Source organism: Bactrocera neohumeralis, chromosome 3, assembly GCF_024586455.1.
Source record: "Bactrocera neohumeralis isolate Rockhampton chromosome 3, APGP_CSIRO_Bneo_wtdbg2-racon-allhic-juicebox.fasta_v2, whole genome shotgun sequence".
In the NCBI taxonomy this organism is placed as follows: domain Eukaryota; kingdom Metazoa; phylum Arthropoda; class Insecta; order Diptera; family Tephritidae; genus Bactrocera; species Bactrocera neohumeralis.
The window spans coordinates 12,127,629-12,150,816 of record NC_065920.1 but is presented as its reverse complement, the minus strand read 5'-3'; the positions used below and the strand labels follow the sequence as shown (position 1 = coordinate 12,150,816).

General features: G+C 32.7%; 1 protein-coding gene and 1 long non-coding RNA gene across 2 annotated transcripts in view; one reads left to right on the top strand and one right to left on the bottom strand.

Annotated features, from left to right (window-relative positions):
- LOC126753594 (uncharacterized) overlaps window positions 1–13,510 on the bottom strand; it is a 203,521-nt gene extending 190,011 nt beyond the window's left edge. The window contains 2 exon segments of the mRNA XM_050465148.1: window positions 168–477; window positions 13,311–13,510. The gene's annotated coding sequence lies outside the window, so the exon portion shown is untranslated.
- LOC126753595 (uncharacterized) overlaps window positions 1–22,979 on the top strand; it is a 156,289-nt gene extending 133,310 nt beyond the window's left edge. The window contains exon 3 of the long non-coding RNA XR_007666193.1: window positions 22,884–22,979. This is a non-coding gene — a long non-coding RNA (uncharacterized LOC126753595). The remainder of the gene's footprint in view (window positions 1–22,883) is intronic.
- Window positions 22,980–23,188: the final 209 nt, after the last annotated feature.

Genomic DNA, 23,188 nt, shown 5'->3' with positions numbered 1-23,188 from the left:
CAAAAAAATTAGTTTACTTATAATTTACTTCATTTTAATACAACGTTTAACTGCAATATAGTGAGTTTATTATTTTATTTAGATTTTTGGACAAAACATATTTTTATGCACCAATAAATATTAAGAAAAAAATTATAGAAATTTCACAAATCATATATTTCACTCACCATAACTTTCTTGCAATCGAATCCGAATTTAATACATTCTGTCACCGGCCGCGCGCTACTCCACACACACAGCGAGACACACGCTTCGAGACACAGTTAATTCCAAATCGAAATCCAAAATCTTTGCTTGGAGATCGCGCACAGCGCTCCGACTATTACTTGAACACAATTTTCTTTTCTTTGCAAATTTTTGCTGTTGTAAATTTTTTGCACTTTATTTTGAAATTATTTTGTGAATTTCTTAGTTGTGTTGTTTTCTATTGCTGTAGAATTGATTTGAATTTGCTTTTCGTGCAAATCGAAACTTTCACTGCAATTGGGAAGGGAAGGATGAAAAAATTAAGAGGATTTATGAATTTCTCATTTAAATTCCAAACACCAGACACACGTTTGAACACAATGAACTATTTGAATTCGACGAACAAAATGCGATTTCGCCGTCGAATTTCTGAACACAATTTAAATGTAGCTTTGCTTTGTTGCACGGCTCAACTATTTGCAGAATTTTCAAAGAATTTCTCTATTTTACAGGCACTTTGCAGAGGAATCTTTCACTTTACTTGAACACTTTGAATGTATACTCCAGCGAATATATTATATATGTATGTGAGTATTGGCAGTTGAGTAGGTATATATATGTATGTATGTATTTATATGACACGCAAACGTCCGTTCAAAGCAAAGAAAGAGATCCGCACCGTACGCGCGCCGTTGGCGAACTGAATGTACAAAGCTCCGTGGCACGGCGACGCACCGAAAGCTAAGCGCTATGAAGTCACCGAAGCGAGCAGCCAACTTGGCCAACTTAGTCAGCGCAGCGACGGCGTTGACGCCAGTGTTAGCAGTTGGCGGCTGGCTTTAGGCGCTTGCAAAGAGCGCGGCGAGAGTGCAGAGCGCAACAGCTTAGACGAGTGTGAGGCTATACAATAGCTAATGCTTGAGTATGTGTGTGTGTGTAGATATGTATGCGCGCTAGCGTGTGGGTTTAACGGTGTGTGTTTCTGCACTTGAGCGCACCTTAATCTTTTTCGCCACACACACATACACGCACATACAGTATACATATTTGTAATTATATTCGCGTTGCGAGTGTGTGTGCGTGTATTTGCTATTTGCTCGTTTGCTGTTAGGCAATAAACGCTGCGCGCTGACTTCTTAGCCTACGCGGGCGCGCGCTCAACCCGCGCACCAAAGCGCACCAAACCTGTGGTCCATTTTTGGCCACTGCCGTCTACAACGACTACCACTTTTCGCTTCACCTTCTGCGGCGCCCACATCTTTCCCTATCAACTAGTACTATTTCTGCTTCTGCGCCCTCTTCTTCTTCTTCGCCGTCCATTGCTCATGTTGCCTCTGCATTAGCGCGCTAATAAAAGTCATTGATGTGTTGTTGATATTGTTGTTTTTCGTACGAACTAAAGTTGGCTGCTTGCAGAGGCCGCTTGGAAATGGAATCGCTTAAGCGATATTGTTTTTTTGTCTGTCTTGGCTGGGTATTTTCGGCTGAATCAAGTTTATTGCCGCAATTTCTAGAGTAGGCTGTGGAAGGTGGCGATGGCTGCGCAGCAGTGGCAGTCGGTACGGGCGGTGCAGGCGGCAGCGTTTGGCTAAAAAGTCATTTATTAGCGCAACATTTGATCATCGCTGGCGTATTTGTTGGACATCTTCAGCACGCCCACCACTGACAACATAAGACTCCCACATAGCCGAAAGAAAAGGAATTTACTTGAATGAACGGTGCTTACAAGTTGGGACAGGTTGATGTTTTCTCGAATTTCGATTTTTTTGTTTGACGATTTTTGACATGTGACTTTCCTTTGTATTACGCCATGAGGCGAATGACTGCTTGAGGTCATCTTCTGCGGAATTATTGGCTTTCAATTTCACAATTTTGAGTAATTCGATAGCGAATTGAGAAAAGTAAAACATATACATATTTATGTCCAAATAGAACAAATTTCAATTTAATTTTAAATTAAATTAAAATTAAATTCAAAATTTCTATCAATTCTTCAGTCTAAAAACTAAAAAAAAATTAATTTTAATTTTGCTTTTAATTTTATCTTTAATTTTAATTTTAATTTGATTAAATTTTAATTTTTTTTCTAAATATACATAATATGAATTTTATTTATAATTTTAATTAAATTTGTTATGCTGTTTTAATATTAACTTTAATTTTAATAAATCAATTTTAACTTAATTTAATTTTTGATTTTAATTTTGATTTTATATCTAAACTTTTAGAATTTTATATTTAAATTAATTTTAATTTTAATTTAAATTTTATTAAAATATTAAATTTTAATTTAATTTATTAAATTTTAATTTAATTTTAATTTAATTATAATTTTAATTTTATTTAAGTTTAACTTTGATGTTAAGTTGTAATTAAAATGTTTTTTTAGTTGTGATTTTAATTTTGATGTTAAGTTTTAATATAAATTTTATTTAAGTTTTAATTTTAACTTTAATTTATTTAAATTTTGATTTTAAAATAATTTAATTTTAACTTAATTTTATTCCTATTTTTAATTTTTTTTTAATTTTTAATTTAATTACATATATATATTTTAATTTTATTTTTGATTAATTTCAAATAATATATAAATACATATATACATTCATTAATTTAATTTAATTAAATTTTATTTTCAAAATTAATTAATTTCAATTATTTGCATTTCATCATTAACTTATTAGAAAGTTCGTATAGAACTTTCAAGCAATGTTCTAGATGTGTCCAGAAGGCATCATTCACACTCTTATACCTCAGCGCTGCGCAAACTAAAACTTTTGTCGCATTAGTCATCATTGGTGACAACGTAGGCGCATCTTCAAGTCTTCATTAGTAAGACACACGTCAATGCAACATTATAAACTTATGAATATATGTGATATAGAATACAGAAAACCCGTTGCTGCTTTTAGCATTGCTTAACAAAAGACTTAAGCGACAAACTCGCCATTGGTTGGTGCAAAATAATATGCAAATCTTTACGGTAAAAAGGGGAAGAGAAAGAAATACACGTAAAATTTGATACATTTCTATGAAGAAGAACCGCTATGCGCGCCAGCTGCTGAGGCGGCTCGTATATCATGCACACATTAGTTGGCTTGGCTACACCAATAAGGAAGCCCATTAGACTTAAGCAACAAACCTGTTCAACTGGATGTGGTAATTTATTGCATTTTGAATGTTGAAATGTGTGCTAATGAGTGGCTTAGAAGCTTTACTTCTATTTTTATTATGATATATACATAATGAGAGATTTTTGATATACAGCAAACATATCAGCACAGAATGAGGCTGAGACAAGCGAATGGTATTATGCATATGCTGCTCTATTTTGAACTATTTGAGTGTTGATTGAATGACTGGCTATATGCATACTAAAGAATAAAGTTTAATGAGTGCTAATTTAAGCCTAAAGAGATTGCTTAGATGCTTTTTTAGAATGTTTTTCATATTTAAATGCCGAAATTCTATAATCAAATTCAAAATTTTTTTGCCGCCAATTTTTCCAATATCAAATCCTGTTGGCACTTAAGAGGCGTTTTTAAGTAAAATTTAATCCAATCACAATCGAATTCCTTCCAGTGGAATTCTAACCACAAAAAAATCAACAAAATAAATGCTTGTGAATAAATTTTCCACCTAAGTTGAACTTTAGAATACAATTACCAAAGTGAGTTCAAAATTATATACACAAATTCAAAAAATTTCAAAGGCAAAGGCTACCAATTCTTCGACGACACAGACTGATGCCAACTAAGTGCATTTTTCTTAAGTAAAATTGAGTCAAATTATTCAATTCGCTCCAGTAAAATTCTGAACACAAAAAAAGTCTTCAAAAAATAATTTTTAGATTTCCTTGTGAGTAAATTTTGGATTGAAAAATTCACAAAAATTAAAACAAAACCACCAGAGAAAAATCACAAAAAAATTTAAAAACAAAAAAAAAAATCAAAAAATTTTGGCCACCAATTTTTCCACGTCAAAAATTGTTTCCAGCATAATGAAGTAATTTCAACGCCTACTTTCCCTCCGCAACAGCATGATTGGCCGGTAATTTGAAATTTCAACCACTTATTCCACACTTTGCACAAATTTTATACTTAAATATTTATTTTTCCTGCCCAAACGCACACATACATACACACAGAGGATGCGCGCTTCCTTTCGTCAAACGTCACACAAGCGTCAAGGCGAGAAGCCCTCAGCACTGACCATAAATTTCACATACGTATGGACATTTTTCATTTATGTGGCAGGTTGCCGGTGTACGTGCCACACATACACAATTCATGTATGCTACCGCAAAGTGTGTCCCTACGCCGGAATGAAATAGTGAAATTTGCAGTCAATCGATGCGTGTAAATATTTATGGTGGTCATAATGATTTTGTATACAAACAATTTTAATGAAGCAACAAATTGCGCGTGCAACCCCCACAATTGCTGGCAGCTAGCAGCGATCAACCGAAATACAACACACAAGCGCACGTACATAAATGATGTATGCAGCTTGTAGCATGCCGCATAGGCTTAGTGCAGCAGCGTCTTTTGGTGAGTCAGCGGCGCGGTGGCGCAACGGGACACAACGTCGCTGGCGATACTTGGTACTGGGTGAAAATTAACAAGGCGTAATTAAAAATGTGCAACGCATGCATGACAATGAGGAAGCGCAGCAAAAAACAAGCAGAGAAATCGTAAAAAATATTAACCCAGTGCAGAAATTGAGTTTTCTCCTTATAAAATCACGCACACACACACACAAATACAAGAAGACATTATGTAAAGGGAAATAGCAACTACCGCATGCCAAGCGCTGAACGCCAGTTGACTGTTGCTGCTGAGCGGATGCATGCGTGTTTGTGTATGTGCACCTGCGTAGTGTTTGGCGTTTATGCCGAAAATGCTGGGCTCACGCAATTTTCCTCACTTAACACACCGACCAAGCGTCATGCTAGGCGTTTAATTAGTACAAGCATCGCTGGACGATTGCTTCAGTCCTCTGCTCATTTAGCTCATCATATTTTGGCGTTGTTGTTATGAAGATGTTTATCGAGCCGCGTAATTTAACATAAACCAACAGATAAAGTAAATCTTAATGTTCTGCTTAAGTAAATACAATTTATGCGTTGACTATTTGCGGGTATTTATAGGCAGGTACCTAGAGCACCCTTCGAGCGAAGTGCAGCGCTGTGGTGGCTTGACGCACGCTCGGGTGATGGGCGTGGTCCGCACGCATGCTGGAATGTTGTTGTCGGCCTCAGCTGCTGAGAGCTGTGAATATTCGCTGGTATATGTGATATTTAGGACTTTTAGCGGGAAACGGGCGCAGCCAATACAAAGTAGTGTATATATATACATATGTATTTATATACATGAAATAATAATAGTACAAAAATAATAATAATTGCTTGAGTACTCAAAAAAGCAGCAAATTATTATGAAATTATGCACTAAAATTGCAAGTTATATTTTTGGCCGAAATTAGAATTGTGAATTGTGCTTGACAGCGATGATGCAACCGGAAATTGAGAGATTTTGTTGTTTTTTTTCCAACAAAACAATCCTTTTTGCATCGTTGTTCTTTTTTCTCCAACAAAAATATTTTTGTAGCATTGTTTTTGTTTTTTGTCCAACAATAATATTTATTCTATTATTGTTGACTGAGATTCCTGCAGTAAATTATATATAAACCAGGGTAGATAATTTTTGAAAACAAAACAAAAAAAAACCTATTTGAAATGAAAGATAAAATATTAAAAATTAAAGGAAAAATTAGAAAAACATTAGATCTGATGTCAGAAAAAGTAAAAAGAGGGGCGTGGTTAAATTTTCGAGTTTCAATTCTCGAATTCCGGTAAAACTACGACTCTTCTAGAAAAAAGTTATAAGACAAAGTTGTAGCTAATGAGAAGATATACAAATTTGTATCAACACCTTTTTCACATAATCTTAAAATTTATGTGGAAACTACTACTCCACAGTATTTTTTTATCTTTTACAAAAAAAAAATTTCTGTGACGCAATTTGGTGTAAACTTTCCTTCTTATCTCCCTGACACAATGAAATTTTTTTCTTTAAAATATTAAGGGGGAAACCTTATTTCGACTTAAAATCGAAAAAGCACTAATTTTTAATCAAAATTCTCACGTAAGTTTTCTAATTACTTAACATAATCAGTAGGCTCTATTTCAGAGAAATTTTATTACAATAATACCTATATTTTTGATGCCATCAGAGATATATACATATAAATATTTTCAGCAGACATAACTAGTGTCTTTTTAAAAAAAATCTGAAAATTTACGTGAAATTTTTTGATAGAACATTCGCTTCGCTAGCGCTATATATTGGATTTAGTCAATATATTGTGAATTGAAAGAACGCACAGTAGACCTAAGATCGTGGTGCATTCCTCTTCTATCAATAAATCAAATGATTTTTCATTTTTATGGGGTTTAAAACTACTATGAATTCCTATAAATTTTTACAAATTTCAAAGATTTAAGGTTATTAATTTTTAATAAAACACCATGAGCCAAGAAAATGCTAAGCAAAGACTTCAAGTACTTTGGATCTACTGCCCATTAGCCCTTAAACAACTTTGAAACTAAAGGCAAATATTGCTTTCATACAAAGCTAATATATACACAAGGAACAGTATGCTAAGCTTAAAACTCTTAGTTTATAGAAATATCAAGCAGAATTCTTTTTAGAAATAAATACTGCTTACAATATGTGAAATTTAATTGATACATATTTATGTAACAAACAAAAAATTATGAAACAAAAAAATGTCATTTTAGATCACCTTTTTATAACCTCTGTAAGCCTACTGCCCCTCTATGAAGTAAGTAAAACTGTAAATATAATATTTTGTAATACTTCATTACGAAATTGTTGCACTCTGTGGTTGTAAGTTTTACCCTATGCCCTTACATGTATACTGGTTGAGATCAAGGCGAAATTACAGCATCCAAAATTCATAAAATTCACAAGAAAGCAACAAACTGTCAAAGTTTTGTGACATAATTTGACTTTCATTAAAAAAAAATAAATACACATTATTTTGTTGTAGAAAAAAGATAAAAGTAATTAAATTATCAGCATGTAAGGATATGAGTTTCTAGTTACGCTTGAATGAAATACCAGATTTCTACTTCAACTCAACAAATATTTACTTACTAATGTCCCTTTGTCTGCCCGTCTTGTTTATATGCGAACTGGTCCATCATTTTCTAGATATCGATCTGAAATTTTTCACAAGGTCTTTTCTCACTAAGAAACTGCTATTTTGTCGAAACCGTCGATATTGGACCACTATAGCACGTAGCTGCCTTACAAACTTCTTCGTTTTCTTCTTTGCTGGAAACTGAGTAGTCAAAGCTGAACGTTCAAAATCAAGCTCTTCTTTTGAAGTCTTTCCTATTTGATGAGATATCATGAAGAAATTTGGCCTAAAGTATTATCCAAGGCTTCGCAAAAATCTCCAAAGTGAACAACCAAACTCCAGTCATTGTATCGAAGATATCTTCACGAAATTTGTTATAGATTATTATACAATATCTGGACAACATTTTCAGATCAAACCACTATATGTATATAGCTGCTATACAACCTGACCTTTCAAAAGGAAAATCTTCTATAGAAAACTTCTTCAATTGACAAGGTTTCTTGGCCTAAATCTTTATCAAATGCCTCCAAAAATATTGTTCAGCTTGGTCCAATCAGCATATAGCTGCCAATCAAACTAGCCTATTAAAATCAAAGTTAAAAATTTTTTAGATCATTTTCTACTATAAAAAAATGGACTTGTCAAGGAGCCAACGCAGTTAAATTTTTTTCTAATTTCTTCAAAAAATTATTGTATTGATAAAATACATTATGAGTATATAGCCTCAATGTTTTAAAACAATTGATAAAAAAGTTTATTTAGTTGCCAAAAATCTTCTTTTTAGGGTGTGTTTCTTGGTCATCAAGAAATGTATACAAAACGTTCAGCACAGAAATTTTCATCAAAAAAAAAAAACAAAGAAAGATTTCGATTGCTATCTTCTCCATATCCTCTTCCTCATTAATAATCCATTTTTAATATACATATATACTTAATGAACTCCGCAGCTCTAGTTGCCAATAATCGCTTTCCATGTGAGAAATCTGAAAGTAGTTATAGCTAGAATATATCAATTTTTGGCACTAATTTAGTTTATATTGAGATAAATATTTGAATATGCATTTTTATCTCAATATAAATTGAATTGGTGCCAAAAAATTATATAAAACATCCATAACTACCTTTAGATACCATATAAGCAACACACTTAATCATTTCCAACACTTCTGCTAACTACTTGAAATATTTTGCATTCCTTTTAATTACTCAGTTGTGCGCTCACTTTTATTTCTATATTGATTTTCATCCCAATCTTACAAGAAATATTATTTTTTTATTTAAATACACACCAAATTTCACTTTTGCACTGTGCAATATCTTTGCTTTATATTCCTTTTCATTTAACTGCCTTTATTTATTTACATGCAGATCGTGCTATAGTATTTGTTAATTTACTTCTTTTTCGAACAAAATATGCGCTTACGAATTCAAGTCGCGCCGTCAAGGACAACTACTTCACCTACATTTCGAATGCAACGCCAACGCCTTGACTCAGCAGCGCGCACTTATAAACAACTACATATAACACTACATACATATATGCACTAGGCGCGACGTACAAACCAATACACCTACATGCATATTCCACGCATAACAGTTCATTCAGTTCATGCTGTTTAATATATATGCACCACTTTTGTTTCAACAACCAGTTCAACAGTTGAGCGCCGCTAAATTTATGCTCGTTTCATTCATAAACGAAAGCTTAATTAATTAAATATGCGACAACAGCCAGCAAGAGGCGCTTCCACTGATACAACAACAACAAGAAAACAGCATCTACTCTAGAAAATATAAAGGAAAACGCATCAGTCAGCGTTTAAGTCAAGCGTGTTGCCAATAAAGTTCAAGCTTTGCAATGTAACTATTTTGTTGTAAAGCACGCCTTGCCTGTCAACATTGCCGTGGTTGTTTTTACTGTTGTAATATCGTGCACATTTATGGCAGAAGCGTGCCACAGATGCAGCTGTCGATATGTTGAGGAGCCACACACACACACAATCACATGAAACCAACTGTGACACTGCTGTTTGTTGCCACCAGCTAATTTACTTCTACCATTATATTTGTTGTTGTTGCGCTACAGTTATGTGATCACGACAACTTTGTAGCAGTTTTAATAGGCTCTTTATGCATTTAATTTCGTTTTATTTGCGCTTAATTCGTCAGCGTTCACTTTAAACGCGCGCAAAGGAAAGTAAAAGCGCATTGCCGCAGGTGATTGCTCGCGCTGTTCCGAGTTTGTTGCTTAAGTCTAGTGTTTGTAATGTGCTTCCTTGTGCTTAGTCGCCTGCACACGCTTTTCTTAATTGATAAATTAGCGTGATTACTTTGTGAGCTTTTTGCTTTATAAAGATTTAATTGTGTGTGACGTGCAAAGGAAATGTTTTCATTTGTTTTTTTAATTTTTTGTTTTTGTTGAAGAAAGACAAAATAGTTTACGGCAATTAATTTCGCTTGCCAGCTTTCTCTTGATTAAATAAGAGTGATAATAGCATATGAGGAATGAGTGTGACTTATTAAAGTGGGCACTTGCTGTATTAATTGTCTGCCATAATATAAGCGATTAAGTGTAGATTAAGGCTTGGTACTCGAGAATTATTGAGACATTCAAAAAGGAGTATATTTGAAGCGCAAAAAGGCGCTTAAAGTCACAGTTATTGAGAATATCGGATTTAAGGTAATAAAATATATTCTTTTAAGCACTGTATATGTAGATATATACAGCTTATTTTACCTACAAATTATATAATTTGATTTTCCGTAGATTTCACTCTTACATATACGAATTGAATATGCGAAATGCAAACAATATTTAATCAAATCGTCAGGACTTGAGCAGAACTAAAGAATTTCAGATATTTTAAACCCTTAGAGACAAGCACATGTTTTAGTTAAAAGTCGTTTAAGACTCTTAAACCGTTCCCATAACAGCCAGGTCTACGTAACCCGAGCGGACCCGGATGAATTTTCATCCCGGCCAAGCACTGTCAATTTGGCAGATTTCTGCGGTTACAACAACAATTTCAACAAGTCCGTCAAACGAATTAGTAGAAGCTTTCTAAGCAAACTGTTGTAGGTAGTAAGGAATTTATAGATTCTATATGGCATCTACTTAATCCGTGTGTCTGTATATACACGCAAACTAGACTCAACTTTTCGTATGTCGATTTGAAATTTTACACACGTCCTTTTTTCTAGTAGTTTCTCGTTTGTCGAAATCACCGATTCACTACACTACTCCATTGGGTGCAGCTGTCATATAAAAAGCCGATTAAAATCAAGTTCTTGTATGGATAAGCTTTTTATTTGAGGAGATACCTTCACAAAATTTGGAGCGGATTAGTGACTGAACAAATCCTACAATCTGTAAAGAAATCATTCAGATCGGACTAATATAAGATATAGTTGCCATACAAGGTGACCGCGTAAAATTAAGTTCTTGTATGAAAAACTTTTTTTTATTTGAGAAGAGATCTTCACGAATTTTGTAGAGAATTTTTACTTAAAACAACCCAACAATTTGCGAAGAAGTTATTCAGATTGGATGTCTTTAACATATAGCTGCCATACAAACTGACTTATAAAAATCAACTTTTTTATTGAAGACCTGCTTATTTGATACCTTTACGGAATGTGGTATATATTATGGTCCAATGCAACGGTATAAACTAATAACTTATTACTGCATTTAATTTGTATTTACTTTATTTTATTTGTAATGATTTTATTTTATTTTCTTAATAAATTTTTTCATTACTCTAACTCAATTTATTTCAAAATATTTGCATTAAAATATTTTTATTTGTATTATATTTTATATATTTTATTAAATTTTTAGATTGCAATTTTATATTTTTTGTTATTATTTTTGCGTATTTATTACAATATTTTTTTCATAATAATCGTATAAAATATATATTTCAATATAAAATTTGCACTACCAGTCAAGGTTAATACAAAATTAGTTTTTTCCCTTTGCAGAAAATTGCATACATTAATTTTATCTAATTATATGTATCGAATATCCGTATTTAAATATAGCAGACCAAATAAGCGTCGCTAAAAGCAAAGTTAAACAAAAACAACGAGATTGCCAAAAAATTGCGATGATTAAGTGCAATCAATGCCAAAATAAATTAGGCCAAATGCATGTGACAAATTAACCGTAGAGACCCCCAAACAACAGCTAATTTACAAAATACGATTAAAAAATAACAACAAAAGAAATTAACAAATCAAAACACTGTTAAAAAAAATTTAAAAAAATTAAAAAGCAAACCGAAAGCAAAGTTGGAAAAATATTGCAAAAAATTATGCCAGTCAGGCGAAATGTCAAACAGACAAGCTAATAAATAAACTTTCGCAAGCAGCAAATAATGTGCATACATACATATATGTATATGCAAATATATAGGTACACACGTCAGTAAATGACGAAGCCAATGGGAGCATTCAGGCAAAAAAAGCAGCAAAGCTAGGCAATAAAAACAACTAGCAACAATAGAGCTGCAGCGAACGTGATTATAACAAACTGAAGCCGCAGATTAGCTATTAAAATGTTTTCGATTTATTTTTTATACACTTTTTCACTTTTAGGGCGCATGCACAAAACAACAAAAGTAACGAAATAACTGTATGTTGAGCTAAATGCCAGCGATTCGCGAAAATTGTAAATCATTGAAGGCAATTTCGTGCACCAAATGCATGATTTAGGTACAAATACAATAAAACTTAACGCAAAGGCAAAAAGAAATTTAAAAAAAAGAGAAAAAATTCAATAATATTAAAAAAAAAAATTAAAAAAAACTAAAATATAAATTTTCTTAAATGATTCCAAAAAAATTTAAAATTTAAAGTAAAAAAATTGAAAACAAGGAAAGACAACAAAAAAATAGTTTTTACTGAAAATTTTTTTTTTTAATTAAAAAAAAATAATAAAAAAGTAAAAAACTGCAAGAACAACAAACAATAAAGGCATAAAACAACAGTTAAATAAAATTTTTTGTGCAATTTCACGAGTTTTATTTAAAAAAAATATTTTTTACATGTTTACTTTACTGTTGTTTTAGCTGCTGTTTACATTTTTATTTTAAGTTTTTTTATTTTGTTTTGTAATTTTTAAGCAAATTTTTCATAACAAAACAGTATTTATTGTTGTTTTTGCTGATTTTTAATTTTGTTATTTAAATTTTTAAAATTGTTTTCAATTAATTAGGAGAAGTTTTATTTCAGTATTTTTTTTTTTAATTTTTTTAAATATTTTTCAAAATTTTTTAATTTAAATTTTTAAATTTTTTATTTTTTTGATTTTTGTTTTTTGATTAATTTTTAATATATTTTACAATCGAACTCACGAAAATGTTCGAAATTGAAATTATAATACAAAAAACTAACGAAAATAAGCTCAGCTGTCAACTCCAACAACAATTTGCAACTTTGAAAAAAAATTTGTGCGAAAAATTGACTGAAATCTATACCAGTCATTACGTAATCACACACACAAGCACAGTTTGAAGCGTTCAAATGTAATGCACACACTGCAAAGCGAGCGTTTTATTAAGACAACACGAACTTAGTTGAGCCAATATGCTGGTGTGTGTGTGTATATGAGTTTGCGTTTTCATGTGGGCGTGCATTGCAAGTGGCAAAATTCCAGTTAGACACAGCGTACACAAAAGTTATTGAATTCAGTGCATGTTTGATAAAGTAAATTAATTTTTCAAATATTGGGTACATACATACATATACACAGATACACAAAATTTTTATTTGCACTTTGGTTAGCAAATGTTTTTTAGATTTTTAGACACTTTAGAATGCGGATCTCTGACTTTTGACAATTTGCACTGACTATTTAGTAGTTAAATGGAGTTGTACACACATACATACATATATCTAGATATATGAATATATATAAATTGTATATATATAGAATTTTTATTAACACATACTATGCAACACAGCATTAGCAGCACACTTAGCACACACACAGCTTTAGATATGCACAAAAGTAAGCCAGAGCAGCGAACGTGTGTAAGAATTACAATGGAAAAACTTTACTTAAAAAATTTTCACTATATTTCTTTTTATTTTTTCTTTTCCACTTCTCTTCCTTTCACAAACGCAACGAACGATTTTCACACATTTCACGCGTACGCGACGCCAAGCAAAGACGAACTGACTTGACCAGCTCAGCTTAGTAGCGCGCTAGTGTTGAGCAAGCGACTCAATGTGGCTTAGATAAATCGAAATAGATAGTTAGGCAGCTAGAAAGAGGCTAACAAACAGATCTCAACCAAACGGCGAGTGCAATTCGGCAGCGATCTCACTGCTCGTCGACTGCTGCGCTTGTTGTTGGCCTCAAATGATAGATAATGCTTAGTTAGTTATCTGCGACAGATTTACTCGTTATGGGAGAGTGCATTTGCGGCGCTCACGTGTAAAAATAAAGTAATAGAAAAAACGGGGCGGCCAACAGGTTGCTTACGAAGGGAGCGCGCACGAAAGGCAGCTAAGCAGTAGAAGGGTAAAAAGATAAAAAACGTGAAAAAGGCAAAAAATGAGTGAGAAAATACGAAATAAAAGGCATAATAGGAAAATAAAACGATCTAACGATCAGCTGAGCAGCAAAACTGAGTTGCGCTGAAACGAGTTCAATTACAAATTAGCTGAAATTGTATGATGTGACTGTTTGAGACTGTCAAAAGTGAACGAAAATAAACAAAAATATAAATTTAATAGCCGGATAAATGTTTAAGTGGCAAGACAGCTAATTCAATAGACAGCTGAGCGCTGATTTCGATTGCAATACGTGATAACAACAATGCAAAGTCACCAAGCTAACACACAGCTTTTAGAAATACCATTGAAATTTAATAATTTTTTTAGATTTTGTTGTTGTAAAACTTTTTTTGTTTTTGTAATTAGTTTTTTTTGTTATTGTAAATATTTTTTTGTTGTTAAATTTTTTTTTGTTTTTGTAAATTATTTTTGTTATTGTAATCAATATTTTGTTATTGTAAACAATTTTTTATTTATTTTTTTCTGCGATAGATACATACAAAAACTGAACTGCGTGCGCTGAGCGCGTATAACACTTTTGGCGTCAACAGTTATACGCCCATAAACTCTCACAGCCACACATACACTCGTATAGCAGCTCAAATACACATTTTCCAACACAATACATGTTGTGCGTGAATATGAAAATCTTCAGGTTTTTCTTTGGCCTCTCTCATTTGCTTTGGCATGACTCTGGGAAAATAAATATTTGCTTTGCTTACATTGTTGAGCGTGAAAATCCAATCAGCGGCCGGTTTAGTGCTAGAACGTTTATTCTGGGCTGATCTGTTTGCTCTGCACTTATTTATTTATTGTTATGTAAACATTTTTTTCTTACAAGAATTTGTAAAATTTTCACAGGTTAAGTATTGGAAGCCTTCAAGTGGTTATTGATATCTGACAGACTAAAAGTTTCACACAATTGACTGGCGAGAACAGAGAAAAGGCAATATAGTCTGAGGAGCCTTATATACATATGTATTTGGTTCCATCTTAATACATATAGTGAAAACTAGGCAAAGCAACCCTAGTTTAAAAATCTAAAAAATAATGTGAAGTGCCGCATTTTATTACAAAATATTTTTTTTTATTTTTTATATAAATTTTTTTGAAAAATTTTTTTATATAAAAATTAATAATAATTTTGTTTTGAAAAGTGGCAACTCTTCAACAGAAATTGTTTATAAATATTATATTTTATTATACCATGGAAATAATTTCCAGATGGAAAGGTCAGTGACCCTATAAATTAAAAAAAAAAAACATTTTATGATTTTTTTATATATGTAATATAAAAAACCAAAACTAGAATTAAACTTAAAAATTGCTTAACAACATATTTTACTAAACCTTGAACGGGGTTTCCAGAAAGAAAGGCCGGTGGCTCTCCAAAGTATATAAGTAGGTACATATGATCAGCCCGGCGTGATAGCCATGCCGCCTACCTCTCTGTATAGTATATACGAATTAGTCCCATATTTTCAAGATGTCGTTCTGAGATTTCGTACACATCCTTTACCTCCAAGGAGCTGCTAATTTGTTATAATCACCGATATCGGATTACTATATCATAGCTGCCATACAAATTGATCGATCAAAATCACGTCCTTGTATGGAAAATTTTTTTATTTGACGAGATAACTTCATGAAATTTGGTACAGAATATTTTCTGAAGTAACGCCACAATCTCTGAAGAAATTGTTTAGATCGGATAACTATAGCGTGTGGCTGTCATACAAACTGACTGATCCAAATCAACTCCTTGTATGGGCGACTTTGTTATTTGGGAAGGTATATTCATGAAATTTGGCACAGGTTAATTTCTAAGACAACGGTATAATCTCCGAAGAAATTGTTCAGGTCGGACGCTTATAGCATATAGCTTCAATATAAACTGAACGAACAAAGTCTACATAAAGATGTCTTTATATAAAATAATAAATGCACCTGTGAAGGTTACTATGGTAAGCTTAGGTTAAATTGAATTACAGTTATTGGCAGCCCTATTTCAAAGTAAGACTTCTAATCAAGTTTAATACTTTAACTGAACTATTTTCCAATTTTATGGATATTTCAAAACATTATCAATTTATGAGCTATCAGAGGGTTAAAATATTTGAGAATAGCTTTTTCCGTAGACTTCCCTCATCTTCTTGTAGTAAACTCAGATCCCCCTCCCGCTCGCAACACAAGAATGTGCTCGGGGAAGACTACAAACTCATGCTGCAGCACTTACTTCCTTCTTTACTGCGTCGCACATTTTGCTGCTTTTTTCGCTTGCAACAATCAGCTCACATTTATCTATCTTTGCTCAAAGACTGCCCTCCACACACACAATAAGACCACTTCCTCGGCGGCTCGCTGGTCCGTTGGCGCGCTCTCTAATGCGAGTACGCATGGTTTTTGCGGTGCACTCAACCGCTGGTGTTTCTGTTATCTGCTGCTCGAGTAATTTATCTGCGCTAGCTGTGTTAACGCGTTTTTTCTTATTGTTTTTGTTGTTGCCTTTAGTTTTCTTAAATGTTTGTGTTACCCCATTCGCAACTGCTTGGCTGTCTTTAACTCTTTGCTGGCAACACAAACTGCTTCTATTTATTTATTTATACTTGCATTTATTACGTACTTGTATGTATGTATGAGTGTGTGTGTGTGTATACATTTTCTTTGGCGATTTTCTTGGCGAATAACAACTGAAACTATGTTAAAAGCCAGCATTCATATATATCCCGTTTTGTTTTGTGAAGCTGAGCCAAGCCGAACGTTAAGTCAGCCGTAAGCTGTTGTTGCATTTTTATTGCTATTGTTTTTATTGTTGCTTTTGCAGTTGTTTGCAAGCATGTTGCCACTTTTTGCTATTAGTTGCTATTGCTATTTGTATGTTATTTATTTGTTGTTGCTGTTGTAGTTGTTGTTGTTGTGTTTGCATTTTTTGCCGCTTCGTGCTTCTTAACTGATGGCGTCATGTTGGCAAAGTCACGTTACCTCCGCTACGGTATGCTATGTGCGAGGCGTGCAGGCGGCGGAGGGCGGTTTGTGAATCGCTCTTGCTTGAGGGGGTCGCCCTTACGGTTTTGTTGTGATTGTTTTTGTTGTTTCCGCTAGATGTTGTCTATCGTTGAGTGAGGCGATTTGTGTGCGTTTGAACGCATTTTCGAAGTTGTTTTGTTTTGTTTGTTATATACAGAATTTTTTTATATTTTTATTTTAACTTTAATTATTTTGTATATTTAATTTTTTTTTATTTTTTCTTAATTTTTTATGTTTTTTTTATATGTATTTATTTTTTTTTAATTTTATTTGTATAATTTTACAACTATGAAAAAAATTAAGAAAATAAAATTAAAAAATTAAAAAATTAAAAATAAAAAAAAAATGTATGTAGAGAATATAACAAATATATACACAGCTTCTATATATACATACATATATATATATTTTTTTTTATTTTTAATTTTTTTATTTTTTTTTAAATTTTATTTTCTTTACTTTTTTCATAATTTTGAGCTTTGTAAGAGTGATCCTATTTTTTTTATTTTTTTTGTTCAAAATAATCATAAATTACGATAACTTCTGCCATATATGTTTTATATGTATATTTTGGCACTTAAAGCAAAAATCGCTTAAGTAAAAAATGTTGAAAAATAATTTGTCGATTAATTTTCGTAGCCTTCACAATGTTCTCTAATTTTATTAGCTTAAAGCCGCTTAGCTGTGAGAAATTCGCTTTGCATTTGCATTGCTTAATTTGTAATTGTTTCAAAATAAGCGCTCGCATCATCCATTTGGTATGCGGTGAGTGTTAAATTATTGCACTGATGACAGTAAAACCAAAAATGTTAATAAGGAAAAGGCAAAGCTGTTGTATAACGGTGCATAGTCATCTGCCAAACTCAATTAGCGCTTAAATTGAATGAGTAATTGGATGCATTTATATTGCAACAACAAAAAATCAGTTGAATGCAAATTACGATGACTATGAAGAAAATGAGATTACACTGAATCTAATGAGCAGAGCTGATGAAATCAAATAAGCAATTAAATAAGAAAGCATATTTAGTTCGAAAAAAATAATAACTTTGGTGAAGACGATAAATGTGCTATATAGTATGTTAGAGTGGGTTAAAAAAACCAATTTTTTTCGCTTGGTATTTAGAAAAATAGGTTCTTAGACACCTCAAATAAACCTCTCTCAGCATGAGCTTTTAGTTGTAACGGAGAAGTCCTCTGTTTTTTTTTATTTTTAAATTTTTTTCTTATTGTCTGACAAAAAAATTTAAATCTCGCTTTCAAGTAAGTTTTATTGGAAATTGAATGCTGAACAAAACAGTCTCCTCTGATTATTGTTTTCGTATTTTGTATTTTTTTTATCGGAACAAATGCTTGTATTGAAGTTATATAACACAATCACTTCACTTTGAAGATTACCACTCTCTAACTAATAGAAGTCACGTCGCATCAACGTTATTAATATTGATGCAAGATAATTCTGGATATGTTCTTATCAGACGGCATCTGCAGAAGCTGTATGGAAGAAGATGTGGAGAAAACAACTCAATACTTCCTTCTTGACTGTCCCGCGTTTGGGAGATCAAGACTTAAGCACTTGGGAACGCATACCTTAAGACAACTCACCAAACTGGTGGGAATGACTAAAAAGCCACCAATGAAATTTATGAAGTTTACGGAGACGATGCTGTACCAGTTCGTGTAGCACAACAATGGTTCGCTCGTTTCCGTTCTGAAAATTTCGAAATTTTGATTTACAATGATGGAAAAATGTCTATAGCGGAAAGATGGCAAAAAGTGATCTACCAAAACAAAATAGTACATATGTATTTGTTTATTTATTTATTAGTATAAATATCTAGATCATCCATCTAAGCTAATCTATGTTCCCATACATTTTTAATAAGACAAGGTCATTTAAGCCTCTTGATAAATTGTTTGAAGATATGTTAGTACATTTTTAGTAACTAAAATTTGGGAAAATCCTATGAAAAAGTCAGGTAAGATAACAGTAAAATTCTACTTAAACGAAAATGTCTACAAACTCGGAATGAAGAAACTGATTATTGAGAAGAGAAAATCGAAAACAAATTTTTCAAAACTGTTATCAAAGTTCTTTAAGCTTTTAAATTTATGAAGACCAATCCTCATATGACTAGGTTATCTGCGACCTTACATTTTCATTGTCAGGAAAAGAGTTATTTCAAGTGTTCATAGAGCAGTAAGACAGCGAAATAATTGCACATTAAGACCAAATATAAATGAATCAATTTACCAATGTCGATATATTTGCTCCGTAAAACCACAAGTCGAATGTTCAAAATAAAATGGTCCTCCAGCACATTCTATTAAGGGGTGATCCAAGTAGAGGTACTTTTTCAATAGACTTTCTTTGACAGATCACGTATGGGTCGTGCCAAGCTGTCAGATTATTTTTGTTCAGTATCAGTAAATACTGAGAGTGTACTAGAAGACCGTGGAGAGTTGTTCACAGCAAGGCGGACTGACATATGAAACGACTTGGCGCATTTTATGGCGTCATCTTAAATTGGAAGCGTACAAAATAAGCTTGTGCAAAAGCTAAAGCCGCTCGACCTTCTCAAGCGAGATTGCTTCGCTCTATGGGCTTTGTAAAGATCCAAGAAGATTCGAAATTTTCGAGCCAAGTTTTTGTTGGCGATGAGAACCATTTTTGGCTCAATTATATATATCGCGCCATGATTAGCGACTATTTGATGTCTGAAATTGAAGTTAGTGATATGGGCGACATTTGGTTTCAACAAGACGGCCAAATTTCCCACAGATCGCATCAATCAATGGATTTATTGAGAGAACACTTCGGTAAGCAGATAAATTCACGTTTTTGGTCGGTCAATTGGCCACCAAGATCGTGTGATATCACATCCTTCAACTTTCATCTGACTACTATAGCTTATCGCTGACATACGAACTGATTGATAAAAATTAATTTCTTGTATGGAAACTTTTTTATTTGTGAAGGGTATTCTGGTTTCGATGCAACCGAAGTAAATATTTTTTCTGGTTTTGTATTAATATTGCAATCATTTCGACTTCGTGAAACTTTGAAAGCAATCCATAATCTGCATTTAGCTTTGGGTCCGTTTAGAAATTACTGAGCTCCAGCTGGCATAAAGTATGATAACTAATTCAGTTAAAATAAAAATAACTTATCTAAAAATTAAGTAATAATATCTTTTTAATATCTATTTCTATTAATTCTATAAAGAAGCTGAGCGCTAAGCTTGTTTTTCCGTTGCATGTCAAACAGTTGACGCTAAAACTTTTCTCACTGAAGCAAAAACAAAAAAACATTATTACTTTACAGATGTAAAATGAATCAACACGCATGATCGTATGCGTTCAATCAATTATATTCGTTTATACACGAGTATGTGTGTGTGTGAAAATAAATAGATAGTCATATTGCCATTGCCACAGCCGCCATTCGATGCAAATGCAACCTAAATTTATCAAGCGTAAAAAACTGACTTATCGCCAATAAAAATGCATTTGAATTTATTCACTTGCAAAAGCAGCGCGGCGCGGCAGCAATCAGTGACGCCAACAGGCGACACGCAAATGCACTGAATCCCCCGCATTGCGCACAGCGCGAGTACGACAAACCGCCATAGAAACAGAAAGAGAGAGAGAGGGAGAGAGATAGTAGAGGCGTCAGGTGCACTTAAATCCGCATTGTGTGTGCTGGCGCTGGCGGAGGTGTCGGGTCGCTTGCTGGGGTGCCGGCAAGATGACGACACTAAGCGCGTGCCCGCGCACTGACACGTTCAAACGCATACATACACACATGCACATACTCGCATATCCACATATCCACATATACAGCTTTGCCCCTACCCACCCACCGCTTAACGACTACCGTCCGGTGACTGATTGCTGACCTAAAAAGCCGGCTCTAGCGCATTTCTACTTTTTATTTGCGCACTTACACACACACCCACATAATAGATGCATGCACGCACACATATGCAATATTTGCGTAACTGCGTGCTGATGTGTGAGCGCCGAGCGTTTGCCGGCTTGACTTTGGGGCGACAGTGACAGTTACAACGTCGACCGCGACGCCAGCTGCTACTGTGCCATTTTCCATTTTCTGTGCTCAAGCGGCGGCGGTACCGCTGTATGACCGGTGTGTCACAAGGCTGTTGTGTGCGCTTGTGCTTTCTCGCTATTTTTCCGACATATTTGCATTGCACATGTTTTTGTTGTTGTTAGTGTTTTTTGGTGCTCATATGTTCATGTGTTGGCGCTGCTGCACCGTAATCCGCATTTAGCTTAGTTAATTTGTTTTCTAGCTTTGTGAGTGACACCTGAAAGCTGGGCGTGTGTTGCTGTCTCCAATCGAGATTCCTTTGTCGTGTGTTTATTGTTGTTGTTTATATTTATTGGTCAGTAAATCTTGGCTTTTCAATGAAAAACTGTATTCGTTTTTTATTGGAATTTTAAGCTTCGGAAAATTGGGTAATGCTGTCGAAACGCCGTTAAGAATGTTGTCGAATTGAGAGTGATGAGAAAAGCGCTTTTATTTTAATCGAATGCTTTTATTAGAATTACTTATGTTGTTGCCATTGAATAGCGCAGAATATTTATTGCGCTTGTTGCTATGATTAAGATTAAGATAGTAAAAACCGAAAGGTCTTTTTTAAGAGGGGAGCATTGGTGAGATTTCATCATAGACAGATTTCTATTGGAAAATCTTGTGAAATTATTTTTTCGTACAACAGGGATATACGTACATATATAGATTCATAGTATCTGATCTTCTGGGATACGAAATCTGAGGTATAGATTTGGATAATCTTTATAGACATAATTTAATAATTATGATGGTGTTCAATATAAAGAACCACGCTTTGATGTACTTTGACTCTTTTGAAGTTTTTTGGTATAAATAGAAAATATTATACGAAGCTTACATCATAAATGGAGCGCTGATTCAAGCTCTTAGTACTAATAGTTGGTAAGTTCTTACTTATTCAGCGCACGGGAGTTCTGAGCTGACCAATTGACTTCCATGTTAGAATAGAGCTCTCAACCTTGCTATGGTCAGGCAAAGCTTAGCGGTCAATTGACCTTAGAAAGAGGAGAAATTATGTTCCATAAATAATGAAACTGCTTGCTCTTTTAAGTAAATTTATACTAATTTTATGCTTGAAATGTATCACCCTATTAATATTTCATTATGTAAAAATTACCTTATTTACTGCGGTAGTCATATAATAATAATGTAGAGCGCTTAAAGTTGTGACTTACCTAAAAAATATAAAAAATAAATATTAATTTTTTATAAGAAATATTATGTTCAATGACAAAATATATTTAAATGATTTAATAAAAATTAAAAATCGTTCAGAATTATTATTATTATTAGTTTCAAAACTTATTGTAGGTGTATTCCAGTTGCTTCATATTAAAAATGAATTATTTCAAATTATTATTCAAACCCCTTTTTTGTCCGAACTTATTGTAAAAATCACAAAATTTGTTTGAAATATACATATGTATATATTCACACAAATAAAAAAACTGCTTCAGAAAAAAAATATTATTTTCAATAAAAAAATTAATTTTTAATAATAAAAAAAGTAAAATAAAAAATTTAATTTTTAATAAAAAAAAACATATTTTTAAATAACAAAATAAAATAACATAATAAAAAGTAATTTTTAATTAAAAAAAAAATTATTTGTAATAAGAAAAAAATTAATTTTTAATCAAAATTAAAATTCACAAAATAAATTGAAACAGATTCTGAAAAGAATTTTGAATTGTATTTTCTTATTTTTGGTATTAATTTATTTAGAAAAATATTTTTTCTTATCCATAAATATTATTTTTATATAAACAATATTTTTTTAGAAACCGCAATTTTTCCAAAAAATTACTTAAACGAAATCTGTTTTGTTTTTTAATTTCAGAGGATCCAGTTCAGGTATATAGTGGTCCCCGCTAAACGTCTTTTTTGAGAGGAGCTCCTGGAGATCAGCGGTAGCTTTGTTGCAAATAAATATTTTTACTAATACTAAGTCTTAAAATACTTAAAATATAATAAAATATTTTTGGATCAATAAATTTAAAAGTTTTATCAGAAAAAATTCTGGGAAATTCCTTTATTTGGCCTTCTAACTGTATAAAACCCTTTAAGGTACAGGAACTAAAATCCCTTCACTCTATTATGCCCTCTCTAATTCTTCCTATGTTCCTAAAAAGTCTCATTTGTGCA